Genomic DNA, 20,893 nt, shown 5'->3' on the forward strand with positions numbered 1-20,893 from the left:
TAATTAATAGATTGGTGCCTTTTGAATTTGGGTGCAGGCCATCACGTTTATACAAGTGATTTCTAGTCCAAAAACTAAAAAAAAAAGTATGTGCAGTACAACACTGTATGGCTTGTAAAACAGACATCATGCTGGGGCCCTGTAGTCATTGGTGGTAGCCGGCTACTCACATGTTTTACCTAAGTAAAAGTATCAATACCACGTAGAAATACTCTGTTACAAGTAAAAGTCCGGTATTCAACATTTACTTGAGTAAAAGTACAAAAGTTATGGCATCAAAATATACTTAAAGTACCAAAAGTAAAAGTACTCCTTATGCAGAATGTCACATTTCACAGCTTTAAAAATAATTTGAAAAAAGCCAATCTGCAAGCTCACAACGCGTCGCACTGTGACGCGTTTTGAGCTTGTATATAATCGCGTTGTACTTTGTAGATAATCTCAATCTACAAAGTAACTAGTTTTCATACAATTATAGTGGGGTAAAAGTACAATATTTGCCTCTGAGATGTAGTGGAGTAGAAGTAAAAGTTATGAAAATTGGAAATACTCCAAAATTAATGTACAAAATTGTAATTATGTATTTGAGTAAATGTACTTAGTTAATTTACACCACTGCCTTTAGTTAGTATTTACTTGATACACCAATCGATCAGCTGATTGTGCTTTCACTACTTCATTATTTTGATATAACAATAACCCATACATCATGCAGGCTTCCTTAATTTACATTCCCAGGCTGATCTTCTGACATGACCCGCCTGACCACTTCTCTTAGTAATACTTCTCTCTTTCTTATCTATTGTCTCCACCAGGCTGAAGGCAAAACCTTTACTCCTACAGATTTTGTCCAAACATCACGCAAATCGGTACACAGTATCTCTCTATAGGCATGTGATCAACACAGATCTGTCTGATTTTTCATGTTCCATCCTGATTGGCTAAGTTTGCAGGAGTGGTCCGTTTTAAACAAAATGCCATATATCATGAACACAGCGTGCAATTTCCGGGCTGGTTGTGGGCGCTGGGGGTGTGTCTTCTCCTCTGCGTCATCAGCGCCCATACCCTAGGTGGGGTTGGCGAAAGGGCCTACTCTGCATGTTCTCCCCGTGTCTCCTAGGGTAGTTAATACCCTCACAAAAACATGTAGTTATCCTGGTCGCTATACCGCCTCCCCCATGACAGCCGGGGCGCCTGATGGAGGGGAAAGGAACTGGTTGAAATAATGTGTTCCACGCGCTACGTCCAACCAGGGAAACAATCCCCTGTCAGGTGATAAGAAGATCAGTTGGCTCTAATGTATTGAAGGAGGCATGCGCTGAGGAGCACCTTTTTCTAGATTGTCATCAGTTTCCTGCCATACAGTGAAAAGATGTATCTTTAGTAGCCCTTTTAGTTTGTATTTATGTAATACCCTGACTGATCAGCTGATTGATATGCTTTCACTACTATTATTTTAATATATAATAATAACTGAAAATTAGATTTTTGTATTTATATATGTTTTGGGGGGCTTTTCTGCCTTCATTGATAGTACCGTGGAGATTTGACGGGAAACGTGGAAAGAGTCGGGGAGTGACACGCATTAAAGGTTCGTCGGGTTCAGGAATCAAACGCGGGACTCTGTCAGGCTGCATCATAGTCTATATAAATGATATGGTACACGCCTTAACCACCACCATGGTACACCCCTGAGTGAGTCTCAATTGGCCTCTCCTGACCTTTGTGCAGATACCCTGTACACACTTAAACTGTATGTTGGTTTGTTTACTGTTGAGTGAGAAAACAATGTTGCACATTAAACTAATTATCTGGGGACCCCCCCAAAATAATTTGGAGACCCCCCTGGGGATCCCGAAACCACAGGTTGCGAACCACTGCGTTAGGGCACCTGCCTCTCCCAACGTCTGTTCACGGCCCTGTGTGTGAAGCCACTTCCTTCACAAGTGCTGTCAGTCCACTTCTTTTAAACCGGCCATGGCTCGTGCGCCCATTAGTGCTCAGCAGTCAACACGTTATGCCCAGGGTGCCACCATGTCATCAAGACAGCCACCAATGGACCGTTTAACCCTGTTAAAAAGCCCTGACAACACATTTGGACGTGTCATGTACGACGCCCTAAACACTTCAAACCCACATATTTCTCAGATATGTGTCCTTCCTTCTGCTGATGTGCGTTATTAAACGTGTTACATCCTTTTACTGTGAGAGTATGTATCAGCTCTATCAGCCAAGAGGTCCTTGGCCTGAAAAATATTGAAGACCAATGACTTTTCCAGTCATATTTTCACCACTATGTGCAGTTGACATACAGTATAGCCTACTGCAGTGTTTATCAACCTTTTTGGTGCCAAGGCACACCTGGCATAGCCAAAATATCCCAGGGCACACCTAGATATACGGTGTGTGTGTGTGTGTGTGTGTGTGTGTGTGTGTGTGTGTGTGTGTGTGTGTGTGTGTGTGTGTGTGTATACATATATAAATATATATATATATATATATATATATATATATATATATATATATATATATATATATATATATATATATATATATATACACATATATATATATATATCAAAATATTTACTCTCATGTACACAAGATGTAATAAAGAAACCTTACAAACATTACAAAATGTCTTTGGCCTACAAATATACAAACTTGGGTCAGTGCTGACTGGAGGAGTCTGATTTCACCTTACCAGAGTAAAAAGTGAAAGCATTATTGCGGACGCATGCGCAGTTACCCACTACAGACGGTTACCAAAACACTCGCCCCAAAACACAGTCGCCCACCTGGTATTCCTAAACGTAACCTCAGTAAACTATGTCTAAACCTAACCTTATTCCTAAACTTAACATCAGTAAAACTATGCCTAATACTAAACTTATTTCTAACCTTATCCTCAGTAAAACAAATACAAGAACCGCTGGTCCGCTAAAACAAATGGGGGTAGCGTGCTTTGGGGCGAGACTTTTGGTTACCGCAGCTGCGAGTGAACAGACCATCTCCCGATCTCCGTGGAGTAATTAAACACTAAAACTACGTGGATTACGTTCACACTAACACCCTGGAGCGATTTAGAAGCACTTTATAAGAAATCTAACACTTATGTTGATTTAAAGTTTGTACAGTTAGTTAGTGTTTTATTGTCGGACATTCATCATCATGGCATGTTATAATATGACAGCCCCTCTTGGCTCTTGGCCGCCGTATCGGCCCGTTCCGACCCATAATGTAGTAATACTGAGTGCCAAAGCATATACCCTGTGCCCTTTTTATACAGTACCAGCCAGGTAGGCCAACATATTTGCATTCCTATGGGTGATGGTCGCTACACTGAATGGACTCGGGCGTCGGCCGTGGCTGTGTGTGAAACGGCTGTGTGTGATGGCCGTATCGATTGACGGACGATCGCCACTCGTTATTGTTCTCGAGGGGCTGGGTTCACACCTTCTTCAAACGGCACGGCACACCTCAGCAGTACTCGCGGACCAAAATTGGGACGTTTGCCAGGGTTGATAATCACTGGCCTACTGTAACCTCTATATATGTTGTGGCATCTCAGCCCAACCCAGCACAGAAGACAAAGACAGTTAGAGGCTTAAAACACAATTTATTAAGGAAAAATAAATAATAAAAGATAACTCCCAGATTCCTTACGGTGGCACTGAATAATAATTTAATAATAATAAACTCGCTGGCTGCAGATGAGCTAAAAAGAAGGCCTAGGTAATGCCATCTTTGTCTACCTGTTTTAGTTTTTATGTATTTTATGTGGGGACTGTGAATGTAAATTAGCATCTTTGCTAAATCCGGTGTGTTTACATTACATTGATATGTATTGTTCTTTAATATGCGGTGTACCATCTAAATAAACAAATAAAGTAAAGTAAAAGTACTGTGGTGTAAAACTCATGTTACTTGGCAGTAATCATACATATTGTTGAAATATTATGGAAAATATGAATATATTCATTGTTATTCAGTGGCTCAGGGGCTGAGACCCACTTATTATTTTTGCTTTTTACCACTTTTTTCACTCCACTCTAGTCATCATTTGATTCCTCCCCACACACATTTCTGTGATGTCACTGGAACTGCTGTGGTATCCATACTGACTGTGTGTGTGTGTGTGTGTGTGTGTGTGTGTGTGTGTGTGTGTGTGTGTGTGTGTGTGTGTGTGTGTGTGTGTGTGTGTGTGTGTGTGTGTGTGTGTATGTGTGTGTGTGTGTGTGTGTGTGTGTGTGTGTGTGTGTGTGTGTGTGTGTGTGTGTGTGTGTGTGCGTGCGTGCGTGTGTTGTAACTGTCGCAGCTAAGCAGACATCGACCCATAGGAACACACGCCTTGCCCATACATAACTAAACGTCTGCAAATACAGTACTTTGACTGGGCCCATCCCCTGCTAATCCAGCATTCGATGGGGGTCGACCTGCCTAAAAAATAATTCATTCACCTGAATGGTGCTAATAGTTGCTACTACTACTTTGTTTACGGCTGTTCAGCAATACAAATGCAATGCATGTACACAGAGCATAACCCAAAGTCTGCAAATACTTTGACTGCATATCGCCGGACGGGTATGGACTAATAATAATTAAAAATGAAACGTAGGAAACAAAAATAGAGGGATATTTACTCGCGACCCATACAAATTGATCTGCGACCCACAAATGGGTCCCGATACAGTGTTTGAGAAACACTGCTCTAGACCTGAGTTGGCTCTGTACTTGGTCTACTCTGCACTTGTTTTCGCCCCAAATTGCCGATCTACAAGCATTGTGTAGATCTGCCATTTCTGGTGAATGCCCCGCCCCCTTCCCCCAAGAAAGGGGGGCACTAGGGTTCAAGTGGTTAACAATAGAGTGTAAACACTATGCTGCCATCAATCATCAGTGGTGGAAAGTAACAAAGTACGTTTACTCAAGTACTGTTGTACAATTTTGAGGTATTTTTACTCTACTGGAGTATTTCCAAATTTCTATCATTTTACTTCTACTCCATTACATCTCAAATGCAAATATTTTACTTTTACTCCACTATACTTATTTGAAAACTTTATCTACTAGTTACTTTGAAGATTTGTATTATTATAATGAAACCACTTCAGACCTATAGGCTACTTTACCAATTTGCTTGTAGATCTGCTATTTTCAAAGGATTTCTATACATTTTAAAACTGAAATGGGACCTGCTGCATAATTAGTACTTATACTTTTGGTATTTTAAGTATATTTTGATGCAAATACTTTAGTACTTTTACTCAATAAAATGTTGAATACCGGACTATTTCTACAATAGGGTATTGATACTGTACATGTGAGTACTAACTTAGTAACTAAGTCAATTGTATTTATATACATGTAACACTTCTCACAGAGAAGACCTATCAGTCAAGTTTATGAGAATTCAACTATTTATTCCTCAGGTGTGAAGCAAAGTTTCCATGAGCGTTATGCATAAGATCTGAGATCCATGAATCTCAAATCTGACTGATCTCAGTCAACAAGGGTGCCCTTGTTGACTGAGATCAGTAGGATTATACATTCATGGATCTCGGTACATACAGTAATCATCAGTATCAGCAAGGTGGTGAAATTCATCATGCCTTTCTGTGACAAATTGTGAAATTTAGTTTTGAATCATGTCTTTTTCCTCTGATGAAAATGGAAAAAATTACTCTCTTCACATTTACCAAAAGTATTTTTTTTGTAAATTATAAGGATCTCACCAATTAATAATAAATTCACTTTAAGTTGCTTAAGTTTTTTGAATAACAAGCTCATTACATATTTGTTGTTATCAGTTTTACTTTTTTACAGTTTTAAATTGACTACATTCTCTTTTCTCAAATTAATCTGATGTCAAATAAAGTAATCTTTTCTCAATTCTTTGAATTTATTGACTGCCTTTTGTTGTTAATATTTTTGCTGATATTATTTATTTGTAAGTATGTAAACATTATGCATAAACAGAGGTTGAAGGACCCTAGTAGTAGTAAAATCAACATAATTTAAAGCGATGGTTGTGTGCATAGTGGTAGATATGAGGGAGGAAGGATGTGGTCGTAGTTTAGCATCAATGCAAGCAGCAGTTGCTCAGTTGGAGTAGTGATAAAGTGCCTGCCCACCACCACCACCACCCTCCCCGCCTGTATAACTGTCATTGCACATTATTCTCACGGGCTGGGGGTGGCAGCTGTCGGCAGGGAGTTGGGAGGGGGGAGTATAGGACGAAGGCTCTATGTCCTTTTTATTTTTAACGTTTCGATGTCAGATTACATCTTCGTGAGGTCATGATATAATATCACTTATAATATAATATCACTTGACTGTATGCTTCTTTAAACATCTTTTAGTGTTAGGCCTTAACTGGCACAAGTGAGGATTCCTTTCAGGAACATAAACTATTCAGAACACTTTATAGGCGCCCACCTCTTGCAAAAATCAGGGGACGTCCTATTTATGATTTACAGGTCAAAGTAGTACGGTCTGGGGGGCTCACAAAAGCCTGAGTAGACGATGAAATTACCCAAAGTTTTTTTTAAAGTGAAATATCCCTTTAAGTAAAACAAGTGAAAACTTTTTCCGCCACACACACACACTGTGCTCTGATTGGCTAGCCGAGGGCTGGTAACCGAAAAAAGCTGCTTCAAGAATGATGTCTAGGGAGAAAAAAAGGACACCTGCATATTTGAGCTTTTAAAAGCTCATTAAAACATTTAGAAGATGATTGGAGATAACATTGAAAATAAAAGCTGATGAATTGTTTAGCTTTTTTTGGTGTGAACGAGGCATAAGAGGTTAGTAGAGCATCATTCTTTTTTTTCCAACAAAATGAAGTGAGATCAGTTACGCACTTAATTGCAATTGAATTAAGAAATATAGGCTTTGCAAACTAGTGGCTTAGGCCTAGTATCAGGCAGCTACCGTTCATAGCAAGGCTCTGTAAAGAAGATATGGACACATTATAGGCCATGGCATGCAGGGAGCATGCCATAGCTCGCCGTAGCCTAGGCTACTGTAGACGCACAGGGAGGCATATTGCAAGAGGTCCAAAGGAATGCGTTTAAGTCACTGACAGCCAGGTGGACAAGCTATATATACACAACGTACAATATTTTTTCATGATTATTACATTTGTGACTTTTGTCAGATAATCGGTTCTGTGTGTTGTTTTGTATGTTGTGTGTTGTGCACACTGTATAATTGTATTGTATTGATTGAATACTTTATTAACAGTTTGCAAAAAGTACAGCGGTATGATTCTACAGTGAGTAGAGAGAGGTAGAGAAGGGTCCATCTGCAGACTCAGCTCCCTATATGCCGACCCGGGACACTATTGAATGAGACATTGGTTCTCAAAGTGGGGTCCGGGGACCCCCAGGGGTCCTTGGGGGGGGGTTCCAGGTGGTCCCCAGTTAAAGTAGTTAATGTAGCGTCAGAATCGTTTTAACCACTTTCTTCATTTATACGTTGGCTATTCAAAAACGGAAGATATTCAAGCTCACAGCGTATCACTTTGTGCCGCGCTGCGTACGAGCTTGTACATCTGCTATTTTGGAAAAACATATTAAAATCTTTAAGTATTGGACAATTTTGAATAATTTAGATTTTTCCTGGCACAAAACATTTTCAGATGGGGGTCCGCGGCCAAATACATATTAATTTGGGCCGGGGGTCCTTGACATTAAAAAGTTTGAGAACCACTGGCACGAGGGAACTATTATTTGTTTATTTATTTCGGTCCATTTAACAGAACATTGATATACATACATATTGATAAATCTACTAATTTGTTAGTGTCCTGAAAAGGTGTAGGCTGATGAAGACAAGGGTCATTTTGCCTACACTATCTGAAAGTAACAAAAGTTTGAAAACAAAACAAAATGACACATTTTGAAACATTGGTTTAACAAAACTGACAACATAACAAATCTAAGCAAGAGACTGTCCAAGAACAGAGAGAAAAAGGAAATAATATAAGTTTCACTAATTATGAATTAGATAATCATTCATATAATTCAGTATATTGCCGTATAACTGTAATTTGTTACAATTCTTCACCAAACTCTGTGGCTTATTTACCGCAGAATATCGTTATCGTTAATTCTACACACAGATATACAGTTTGATTGATTGAATATTTTATTAGGCAAAACATGTAAAACAGCACAGTTACATTTAAAATACTTTGTCTAAAAGGTCCGTTCAAATAATTCCTTGCGGTCTTGTTTCCATTGAGGTCTTTAAGGTATTGAATTACATTAATTTTCTTACACACCCAAGCACATACACTTATACCACGCGTACACATATACACAGACATACAGCGCATACACACACATGATAAGCACTATTGGAACTTTATCATAATATTGTTTTATATTTATCTAATATTTATTTACTTTTTTTTTGTCCACAATACCGTAATTTTAAACATCTTTTTGGATTTGGTGACTGCTGTGCACTATGAAATGAGGGCTATGTGATAGTTTAACTTTTTTTTGTTTTAAATGTGCTTATGATGTGGAGCACTTTTTATCAGCTGTCCAATCACAAATACATAAATGCAGAGCTGTTGGTCCGAGCTGATGGTCTCTCTATGCGGTTTTCAAACCTTTTCATATCAAGGTTTTCTTTTAATTTATACAGCATTTTAGCCATGGAACCGCACCGTTTGATGAGATTTAGACTCTTAAGACCCAAAACGTATGCATAAAAAGAATATTCTGTTGTCGTTGGATAAGATTTTGTCCACAATTCCATGCTGTATTGATGTTGGTTGGTACCAATAGGAGAGACAGCAACAGGCAAACGTTGATCAAAATAACAATTCTTCTACATTCTCTGATTGTGTAGACTTCTTGTAAATTAAGTAATGTTTAACAATAACTGAACTCTTGAGAGCCAAACGGGTCCATTTGGTTTCATTTAACACTCTCAAGAGATAAAGATCTATAAGGGTCCATTTGGTTACCAGCTCTCCATCATTTAGCTGGGGACCCCCTGGAACCCCCTCAAGGACCACTGGTGGTCCCACTGGTTGAGAACACTGCTTTATGCCCCGCTGTCAGCCTCAGCCACGGAGGCACACACACACTCCACTAGCCCTGTGGTTCTCAACCTTTTCAGGCCACGAAACACCAAAATAATCATATGTGAACTGGGGACCCCCAAATAATCATATTTGAACTGCATGGGGACCCCCCAAAATAATCATATTTGAACTGCATGGGGACCGCCCAAAATAATCATATTTGAACTGCATGGGGACCCCCCAAAATAATCATATTTGAACTGCATGGGGACCCCCCAAAATAATCATATTTGAACTGGGGACCTCCACCCTGACACACATTCGGAATTGTAGGATCTGAGGCATTACATTTAGTTTGACTCGGATAGGTAATATGTGACAATTTGGCCAATGTTTGAGCATTTATTATTTTTATTTATTCATTTATTTATTTCATTTCATAGGTATTAAAAGGGTCTTAAAGGTCCTTAAATTGTAACTTTATAAATGTGTAGATACCCTGTATACACTTATACTGTATGTTGGTTTGTTTACTGTTGAGTGTAATGCCTGACTGGGGCTCACGCTGCTGGACCTTGTTCTAAATCATAACAACATCAACAGCCACCATAGGGCACCTAATTAATTGTCTGACTGAATTACATGCAAACGTATATACGTGCAAAAGTATAGTGTAGGCAACTACTGCCAGTATAAAATATGAAGTTATAGGATCTAGTGCAAAAGTACTAACAGTGTAAATATTAAGTTTATTTTTTTTTAAAACAGTTTCTCAAACATTTTCATGTCAAGGACCCCTAAATTGATATGTAGGCTATTTGGCTGGCCAGAAATACCTGGTGCACACTTTTCATTATAGTTTTAGTGTTAGTTTTAGGTTTAATTTATTCTATTTTATTATAGGATATTAGCCAGGGGCGAGATTCAAAAAGGTCAGAAAAGGTATTGTGTAATAAAAAAAAACATACCATTAAATAAAAAGAAAACAAAAATCAACAAAAGTAGATGTATTGTAAATCCACCCAAAATACTAGTCTTACATATGAAAAATGTACTAAAGCTATAAGGATATTTTCTATATGATTTGAAAGTAGTTTAATTAGGTGACTTTTTTGTCACCTACTAAGGCCTAGTAGATAGAGTCGGCATATATAAAAGTTCGACAAACCTTGTGTGTGTGTGTGTGTGTGTGTGTGTGTGTGACTGGAATACTTTTTGAATAATATTTAACTGATCACTGTGATCGAGGAAATCATTCTGAATTGCACTGAAATTAGTTGTTTGACTTGTTTCATTGATTAGACTACAAGTTACAATAATTATTATCCTCCATCCATGATCTTAATAAATGACAAAAGACAAACATAAAGCTATAAGGATATTTTCTAACACACAATATCGTTATTTTTGACTATAATAACCTCGCCGTGAAAGCCACAGCACCTGTGAAATAAAGAGAAGAAAAGAGGGCATGAACACAACTGTGGGGAGTTGTTTGGGGGTTCAGGGTGTAGAGTTCAAGCACACCCCCCTTTGCACACATGTTGCAATAACATAATACATACATTTATTTTTAGCATAGGCCTATTTTCTTTTATTTGCTACAAAACTTGCCAGTATGATTTGCAGTGAGGGGATGCATTTGGACACGGGACATGTTACAAATATTGGTAAAGCAATGTTGATATTTCATTATTAAATATAGTTAGCTACGCTTTAAAAAATAGTTTGAATCAGCATGGACCAGGAAAGTCCCAACGTGGTGTTATTTTGGAACATGTAAATACCCCCCCCCCCCATCCCCCCCTGGCTGCAACAGAGAAAGAGCGCTCATGCTCATGCCATGTGCGCTGTAGGATTGTTAACACAGAAACACACGTGCATGCGCACACACGTGCGTGTGTGCGTGTGTGTGTGCGCGCGCGTGCGTGCGTGCGTGCGTGCGTGCGTGCGTGCGTGCGTGTGTGTGAGAGAGAGAGAGAGACGGAGTTTGTAACAGACGTGCACAAAAACACGGAGAGAGAGAGAGAGAGTTATTTAAAGACAATCATTAGCGTGAAAAGGTTGAGAACCACTGATCTACAGTATCATGGAAACCTTACACATTTTCGTGAACAGAGTAGACAATATATAATATATTATTTTAATATATGATATGATATACCCTCATCAAGTAGAACAAACATGAAGATAAGCCATTTGAAGATATAAATGTGTAACTGTAGATCCAGTCTGGATCTTATTCCTAAAATTCAAATAGTAAATTCAGTTTTGGGTTTTGTAATATTGTATTAGCAGAATCTGCTTTGTTTGCGTTTGTGTGCTAAAAGAGTGAGTTTGAGAGTTTCACTGTGCAGTGCAAGTTGATGGGGAGATATTTTGAAAAATACACCATTATCATTTTAGCTTTAACTTTATATTTTATTTGAATGCAACTTTCCCAAAAGTAGTGAAAAAAACACCTCTCATCTGCCAGTAGACTTGGGTGAGGTCACTTGGGTGAGGTGCTCGAGCCAAAAGGAAAACCAAATGAACAATTAAAGGGAGCCTCCGCACACTCAAAACTGTGCAGAATCCGATTTTAAGCTTTCGGCATAGACCTTCTTCAGGCATAAAGCCTGAATATGACAGTATAAAAAGGTTCAGGGTGTCATCACTTGATTGATGAATGTGTCACACCTGTGACAAAACTCATGGGAGTTGTAGTCCTATAATTTTGTGTACTACAAAAACCCAAGGACACAAGTGTCCACTGAGACAGAACAAACTAAAAACAATAGACAAAATGCAATACAATGCAGACATCAGGCAGTAGCCGTATAGCAAAGAGCAAATGTAATCTATTGTGATTTATTTATAGAATCCTCATTTAAACCTGGATTGTAGTCTTTCTAGGGTATTGGTCCAGTATAGCTCTCTCTGGCATAACATCCTGTCAACATCACCCTCTCCCTGAAGCATAATCTGCTCTATGCCCTGGAACCTAAGGGAGGAGATGGGATGAGAGTGATTATTGAAATGACAGGCTAGTTCACATCTTTTCTTCTTGTTGAAATTCTTATGTTCACTGACCCTTTGTTTGAGGGGACAGATGGTTTTGCCAATAGATTTTGTCACATGGGCATTTTAACAAATACACAACATTCTTTGTGTTACAAAACCACTTTTCCCTGAGGATTTTCTAAAAACATTTGTGTTCAAAGTGTTGTGGCACTGAGGCTGAGCACAGTTGCCACAGGGGTCAGGGAGGCCAGAATTGGCCTATTATTGTGCCACCAGGAGGCCAAAATAACCTGGCGGAGACCTGTGCTCCGAGGAGCACTTTTTCCTAGTTAATCATAGTTTCCATGACTTTGAAGTGACGCAAATGATATTAGTGACAGGTTGTTTCTAAGGAAAGACCTACCCATTCTAATTTCCTACCTCAGAATTGAAATAATATAAAGCAAGCTGCTGGCAAATGTTTTCTGTGTATCGCGCATGGTGGCCTGAGAGAAGTCAGACGGCATGCCTCAGAGAATAGCAACATTCTAACAGAGGACCCTAGCAGCAGTGTCACAGGTCATCATCATACCCCGAGCATCTCGCGAGACTGATACGGTATGGGACCTAATTTGGTTGTATTTATTTCCTAGCAAACAGATGTGATTCAGGGGTAGAGCTACGTAGGTCTCGGCAACGTCAGGGGGCTTAGCCAAGAGCCTCGTGTGCATCCTGACCACCTTTGTACGAGTAGTAGCATAGCAACAAGGTTGAGCTCATGTGCATAGCAGTGCATGTAGAGTACACTGCTTCAGGGTGTTGTTCTAGGGCAGGGGTCGGCAACCTTTTTGACATGAAGTGCCATGTTTTTATTTTCTTGATAGCAGTGTACCAAATCAACATTACGTTTAATTATTAAACCACATCAACATAAATTTCCAACAGATTTTGATTGTCCAAATACAGTATATAACCTTTATTTATTTTATTTTCACATCAGGACATTGTAATGATCATTAGCAGTGGTGGATTAGCAGTTTACTTAAGTACCGTACTTAAGTAACATGTCGAGGTATATTTACTTTACTGGAGTATTTCCAATTTTCAGTACTTACTTCTACTCCACTACATCTCAAATATTAAACTTTTACTCCACTACAATTATTTGACAACTTTAGTTACTAGTTACTTTGTAGATTTAAAATATTATTACAAAACCACTTCAGTCCTATACATTTCGGCCATTTGAAAATAGCCGATCTACAAGCTCACAATCGTGACGCATTGTGAACTGCTATTTTCAAAATATTTTTTGTATATTTTATACATTTGAAAACTTGTGAAATGGGACATTCTGCATAATGAGTACTTTTACTTTTGTACTTAAATTTGTAAATTTTCTCAAGTAAATTCCAGTCTTTTACTTGTAACAGAGTATTTCTATATTGCAATATTGATACTTTTATGTACTTTTTCCACCACACAATAGACTAAGAGCAATAATCTCAGACTCCCTCCCCTGTCAGAGTTCAGAAAGTTTGAATGAATGTAGAATTATGTGCAGGATGTAATTTACATACAAATGTAAGGGGACTTAAATTATTTGACTACATTTTACATATTAAAAAAAAAAATCTCTCACGAGAGAAACTTATGTTTATCACAAAACATCTGTTACTCTACCAAGTATCACAAATCCCATGAGCAACTGTACACTTAAAAAAACAAAAAAACACTGCTACATACATGACAGGTGCACCATCATAAGCATGTGTAACACACATTTAGATTAGATCACCCAAGTTGTTTGACTGTAGCATTTCCTCTATGGCACCTGCAATGGACTGTGCATCAAAGCCCTGTCGCTTCTATAGCCCTAGAAAAGACTCTCTCACACCCCTTAATCTAACGCACACAGACCGCCAGCTGCTCTGTGTGTGTGGCTTCGTCTGCCATCACAGAGTACATCTTTGAGATCTTAATTTGCTTTATGATGCTTTTTATGATTTCTTGTGAAAGGCTGGTTATCATTTCATTCTGGTAGAAAAAAATTCTCCTGGATTCCTGCTATAGACTCCTATAGGCTATAATTCTGAAAATTGCAAAGCACACTTCGAACTATTTTTTTTCCTCTTCTGCACTGTAATTGGATTTATTATTTTTGTCTTGTTTTATTGTATCCTAATGTCATTTGATAATTGTGTTTCCTTTGCTTGATGTGCTGCAACAGCACATCAATTTACATTATATCATTTCTGACAGTTATAATTAGAGTAATAGAATAATAGAGAAGGTATATCTATAAGCATTTGATGGTTCATGCATCAATGGCCTCAGTCTATTTATAATTATGTTGCACTGTGCAGCTGGCACTCTTTCCGTAGTAAGAGCAGCTCTTGTATTTACAAGGAAATGTGTTTTTTTGTTCTGGTGTTACGGCCTCCAAACAATTCAACAAAACAGTGGCTCAAATTGGAGACCCCAACATAAGGATGGACGCCACAAAAGATTAGTTTAAAGTTTAAATAGCTTTTATTCTCTTCCTACAACAAAAATGAAGCATTGAGGAACAAACATAAGGTAAAGTACTTTAACAAACAAAAATCAGGAAACCAGAAAGGGGGCCTGGAGATGCAGGTCAAACTAAACAGAATGGAGGGGGGACCAGGCCACCCCCCGAAGCTGCTCCCCCCTCCCTAACTGACAAAACCAAGTTCTACAGAACTAAAAGCTAAACGAAAAGATAGAACTACCGGCCATCTCCAGGCCAAACTAAAATAAACTAAATAACTTGAAGAAAAGGTTTTCTTGCCTAAATAATCAATGTTGTGAGATTCGAGGCTGTTGCTGGGTCTGTGTCTGAAGTGAGAATTAAACTGGCTGGCTTTTATAGAGGCTGGTAATTGGGGCGGCAGCAATTTCAGATCAGCTGCAGGTGTGCCAGCCTGGGTGAGAGGAGAGACAGTGGGGGTTAGTCAGTGATTGAGTGAATGATGTCATGCCCACACGCAACATCTGGCTTCACATTAACTAAACATGTCACATTCTCTCTCCAGGTCACTCACAGATGAGCCCTCCAGTGACATCTCCAGTCCTCTCAATCCTAGCTCTGCAGTACTTTCTACACCTGCATCCTTCGTACATCTGCGAAGGTATGTGTAGGACACTGTCTTGATGCCCAGCATGTGTTGGCTCCCAGGGCATAGTCTTTTTAACTAGGAGCTCCTGTCTGTGACCACTGACCACTATGTACCGGCCAGCCTTTTTCTCCTGGCTGCTACCTTCTTACTCACTCTTGTTAGCCCCCCTCATACAAATGGTTGTTGTTAACATGTTCATTCTGGTGTACCACAGTGGCCAGGGACTTCTGGCTTCAAACTTCAAACTCCATTTTTAACATGTTAGATTCATCAAAAACCCGTCCTTGGTTCTGGTGACTGATATTGTCCTTCTAATACGTGAGGACTGAGACCGTGTTTTTTTCAATTACTTTTTTTATTTGTTTTGGAAAATGAAAACAATTAAATACAATTTAAAAAAAGTAAAAAAAAAGTAATCGAAAAAACACGGAGGGCAGGGTGAGTAACACCAAAATATGTTGTTCCAGGGACCCCCCCCAGAAGCAAAGATTTGAGTTAAAAATGTTCGCTTTAAAAACATATATATATATACTGTACTCAAAGATTTGTACACATTTTCAAGATTTTTCGAAAATAGCAGATCTACAAGTTCATAGCGCAGCACAAAATGAGCTTGTAAATCTTTTTTTTCTAATAGCCAAAGTATAAAATTATGGTTTAAATGGCACAAACGCTTTCCCTGTTTTAATGGGTTAATGAATGTACACTCCATGTCAGTAACCTTTCCATCAAACTGGCAATAAGCAGTATTATGTAATTTAACCGGTTCTGTGAGTAGTCCTTTATGTTTCCGGTATGTATAAACAAAATAAGAGAAGTGTCCACCATGTTTTACTGACTTTGTGTGGCTTTTGGTGTGGCCGTCACATGTGGTCATCACAGGTAGGCTTAGGGTCCAGCATTCAGAACGAGTCTGTTCTCAGTACAGTAACAAGACTAGGAGCTGAGCGGAGCTTATGTCAGGGGATGTTGGACTTTCACACACTGGTCATGACATTCAGAGCTCTCCATGCAAGAGCTTTCCTCACTTTAAGGTCTTGGTCTGTCAAACTGACTCATGAGCCCAGGTATATGAAGTCTTTGACTTTCTTTCAGCGCAGTCCCTCCTGTTAGAGGTGGATCACCTCTAACAGTGTTATAGGTATAGATCCCATCCCATGTGTTGGGTGATCACCACAGCTTCTTGGCATTTAGCCCAAGACCAGCCTTGGCACCCTCTGTCTCATTCTGGACAAGAGCACCTGTACCAGCTCCACATGGTCAGATAGCAGGAAGATGTCATCTGAATAGTCTAGGATCTAGTCTGTCTAGATCTTTAGGACTACAGCAAGGAGTTGTCTAAACCTCCTAGGTGTGTACTAGTGAGGATGAGCTCTTAAGTGTTAATATGACTGACATCATGTATGTTTATTTCACAGGACTAACGGTGGCTGGATTGTGATCTTCCTGCTGTTGAACTCAGGTAAGATCACCATAAACACTGCATTACCAAACACAATGCAACACCGTAACATTATCCAGTACATACTCCTGTTCATATTAACATCATAACAGTCTACAGTACATATTCCTGTTCATATTAACAGTCTACATTCATATTAACATCATAACAGTCTACAGTACATATTCCTGTTCATATTAACAGTCTACATTCATATTAACATCATAACAGTCTACAGTACATATTCCTGTTCATATTAACAGTCTACATTCATATTAACATCATAACAGTCTACATTACATATTCCTGTTCATATTAACAGTCTACATTCATATTAACATCATAACAGTCTACAGTACATATTCCTGTTCATATTAACAGTCTACATTCATATTAACATCATAACAGTCTCCTGTACATAATTCCATTTGCTGACTGTCTTTGGTTATACACATATATATTCTGCTATATTATTCATGTGTGTGTGCATGTGCGTGTGTGTGTGTGTGTGTGTGTGTGTGTGTGTGTGTGTGTGTGTGTGTGTGTGTGTCTGTAGTGTATTGTCAGGAGAGGATCAGTGTATCTCCAGGTTCAGATATCCTGCTGCCCTGTTCCAACAAACCTCTCCCTTCATCAAACATCTACGTCTTCTGGCGCTACAACTCCGTTCATAACCTCTATGACATCATCCTCAACCAGCCCGATCTGTCTGATCAGGACCAACGCTTCAGGGACAGAACTCATACATTTCCTCATCTCTACGCTGAGGGGAACTTCTCTGTGGTTCTGATGGACGTCAGTCTGAACGACACCGGGCTCTATGAATGTAACATAGTACCCAGAGGATACAGACAACTACTGCTCATTGTCACAGGTAGGTGTGTGTGTGTGTGTGTGTGTGTGTGTGTGTGTGTGTGTGTGTGTGTGTGTGTGTGTGTGTGTGTGTGTGTGTGTGTGTGTGTGTGCACCTTACATTCATACATATCCACAAAATACATATATAATTAGAAAGGTGCACTTAGTGGAGCACAGACTGGGTGACTGTGCAAGTCGTACCTTCAGTCAGGACAGGAAACTGTGGGAGGTGATTCTAAACATATAGGGTTACAATATTCACATTTGTGGTCAGAAGTGAAAGAATGTTTGTAGGTGTATCTATAGAAGCCCCTCAACATGCCAGTCCAGAGGACAAATACAAATAAAAATAAAAAAAGTCATTTTCCTGCAGACCGGTGTCGTGAATCACCAGCGAATGGTCCCTGGACCACCAAAGGTCTGCAAATACCACCGGTTGGAAACCCCTGAACTAAAGAATAAAACAATGTAGATTATTATTAGTATGTCCATGTGGTTCAACGAGGTGTTTCTGTGTCAACACTTTAAGACGAATTACAACATTGCTTGCCAGCCATTTTGAATCGTTAACCAAACACTTCTTTTTTATCATCAAACCCACAGAGAGACAACCCACTGAAGCACCCGCTGAGGCAGAAGAAGAGAGGGCTTCTCCTGGTGTGAGTGGAGGCAGTGGAACTGGATCATGTTATGCGATAATCATGGCTTGCATGTTCTCTATTGTCATGTTTAACAACTGTTATTGAATAAGAATAATAATCTTACTACTATATAATTGACAAAAGCTCCGAAGTTCGGCAGCGATTCGCAAGCACAGGATCACTCCACATGCCTCTAAGACCCGTCACAGACTGTTGATCAGAGCTATGGCTATGTTTTAGGCATCTTACCCCACCTCCATCAGTGATCAGACTCTCGGTTTGCAGGCGCGCCAGAAGTACTAAATAGCCAGGGGGGCTGGGGCTGGGGGGGGGAATCCTCGCGCGCGTTTTTTTGGGGGTTTTATGCTAATTTTATGCTAATTTTATGCTAATTTGTAGTCTAATTACAAACTAATTCAAACGCTTTTTCAAAAAATATTTCCATAAAAAAAAAAAAAATGAATTAGAGTGAGTCTTCCCAAAATTGTACAACAATGAGCGCAACGACAAGCTCACAACAGCCTGAAAAAACAACTGCACACTGAAGAGAAACGATTGATAATAATTTAATATTCAATACGCTATTACAGACAAACTGAAACTGCACAGCGTCAGCGGCAGACAACATTGCACTTTCAAAGAAAAACTTCAGCTTAACACGTCCTGCTCCTTGTATTTGCACAGCGCAGCGGCATCATTACAAAAAAAACAAGTATGCTATTATTACATACAGACAAACTGAGACTGCACAGCGGCAGACAACATTGCACTTTCAAATAAAAACTTCAGCTTAACACGTCCTGCTCCTTGTATTTGCACAGCGGCATCATTACAAAAAAAACGAGTATGCTATTACATACAAACTGAAACTTCACAGCGGCAGACAATGTTTCAAAGAAAAAAGTGCTCCTTGTATTTTTACAGTGGCATCATGACAAGAAAAAACTAAAACAGACACAGGTCCTGCGTAAATTACGCATTACGAAGCAGCATAATGCAGTTAAATGCACACATTAAATGGCCACTGGCCATCTGCCATAATTCAATTACAAAACAGTCCTGCTGCATGACGCATACAGTATAGACAATCAGTTAACCAACTTAAGCTATTAACAGTGACAGGACAAGTGCTCAGGTAGTACAATACAATAATATATTAGGCAGAGATCTGGGAGGGAGGGGGGGGGAGAGGAGGGAGAGAGAGAGAGAGAGAGAGAGAGAGAGAGAGAGAGAGAGAGAGAGAGAGAGAAAGTGAGAGAGAGAGAGACTCGCTGCATCTGTGTAGGAGAGAGAAGAAAAAAGGAAAGATGCTGTCGGTTAACTGGACAAGTAAATGCACAGCAGCAACTGCAGCATTGTTGTTACAAAGAAAAAACTATTATGCAGGCACAGACATTAGCTGCACAGCATAAAATAAAGCCATCTTACCTTGATTCACACGGCACCAAACGTAGCCTTTCGTTCTGGTGTGTTGCTGATGAAAGTTTTAACAAGGCATGGTATGTCCAACGTGTCCAGGATATCACAGTGCGCATTCATCATAGCAAGATGTGTCAACCTCTTCTGGCTCATGGTGCTTCTCATCCAGGTTTTAAGTCGTCGTAAGCTGGAGAATGATCTTTCTGATGAGGCAGCGGACACAGGAAGGCACAAACAAAGTTCCACAAACATCTCAGTCTCTTTAAACATTCGCCTTGTCTCTGAGTGTAGTGCGGCTAGAAATTCGGCAACGTCATGGGTAGATTTTATTGTTTTCTCCTTGGTCAGATCGCCCAGCATGTACAGCTGTCGCTCCAGGCGGGATCTATCAATCTCTTCAGGGATTTTAACTTCATCCAGTCCTGAAAATTTTAGATTGGCTGCAGCAATAAGGGTGGCTTCTCTCTGGGCAGCTACTTTCATCCCCTCTTGGTCGAATCTTCGTTTCATCTCGGAGTTGATCAGGTCCAGGGCTTCATAAAAGTGAGGTGTCCACTGTCCATGTCCTGGCCTTGACTCCACCACAGTTTCAGGTTCAGTGGTGTGGCGAAAACGGGCAGGGGTTTTGCTCGTCCTGGAGCTCGTGGGTTTGGGCATCACAAGGTTGTTAAGGGCTGCGCAGGTGTTAACTTTGGCCATGAGATTATTTACTGAATCGTCGCCCCTCAGTCTTTGCATCTGTTGCTCAAGGACTTTAATGCATTCCAGGACTGCACCAGCAGTCATCTTTGGGCTCTGGAGAGTTCTGGCCACTGTCTCGGAAGGTCCAAAAATAGCTTCACAGCACACCAAGCCGAAATATGTAGATCCTTTCTTTGCCTGTGTGTACAGTCCAGACACTTTGGCACGAGTGTCACCCCGCATTCCCTTCTTGTCTTGCGCCAACACTTTTAGAGTCTCGAGAAGTACTGTGTAGGAAGAGATAACTCGTGAGATGGCATTGGTCCGAACGCACCACCGAGTAGGACATAGCCCCAACACATTGCACACCACCTCTTCTGTTCCAAAAAGAGACTGAAACAAAGCTTTGCGTTTGGATGATTCTCGGATAACAACCGAAACTCCTTGAACAAAGTTTAATGCATCAGCGATTAGTCTCACTTCCCTCGCGACCTCCTGCAGAATAAGGTCCAATGCATGGTTACTGCAATGAATATATAAGGACCCTGGGCACTCTATTTTGAGTTTCGCTTGGACACCATTGATTCGCCCAGACATGTTAGCTGCACCGTCAAAACAATATCCTTGCACACGTTCAAAAGGCAAATTAAAACGTAGAAAGATGTCTTTGATCAATGCAAACAGTGTATCT

The 20,893-nt window shown here is 39.8% G+C and overlaps 1 long non-coding RNA gene across 1 annotated transcript; it reads left to right on the forward strand.

The window, feature by feature from the left end:
* The first annotated feature begins 6,692 nt into the window (after positions 1 to 6,692).
* Positions 6,693 to 18,404, forward strand: LOC308081235. The gene is made up of 5 exons (XR_013932814.1): positions 6,693 to 6,806; positions 15,082 to 15,177; positions 16,584 to 16,627; positions 17,163 to 17,480; positions 18,065 to 18,404. It is a non-coding gene; the product is annotated as an uncharacterized lncRNA (long non-coding RNA).
* The last annotated feature ends 2,489 nt before the right edge of the window (positions 18,405 to 20,893 follow it).

The sequence above is a fragment of the Gymnoscopelus braueri genome (assembly GCF_963280865.1).
Source record: "Gymnoscopelus braueri genome assembly, contig: SCAFFOLD_82, whole genome shotgun sequence".
In the NCBI taxonomy this organism is placed as follows: domain Eukaryota; kingdom Metazoa; phylum Chordata; class Actinopteri; order Myctophiformes; family Myctophidae; genus Gymnoscopelus; species Gymnoscopelus braueri.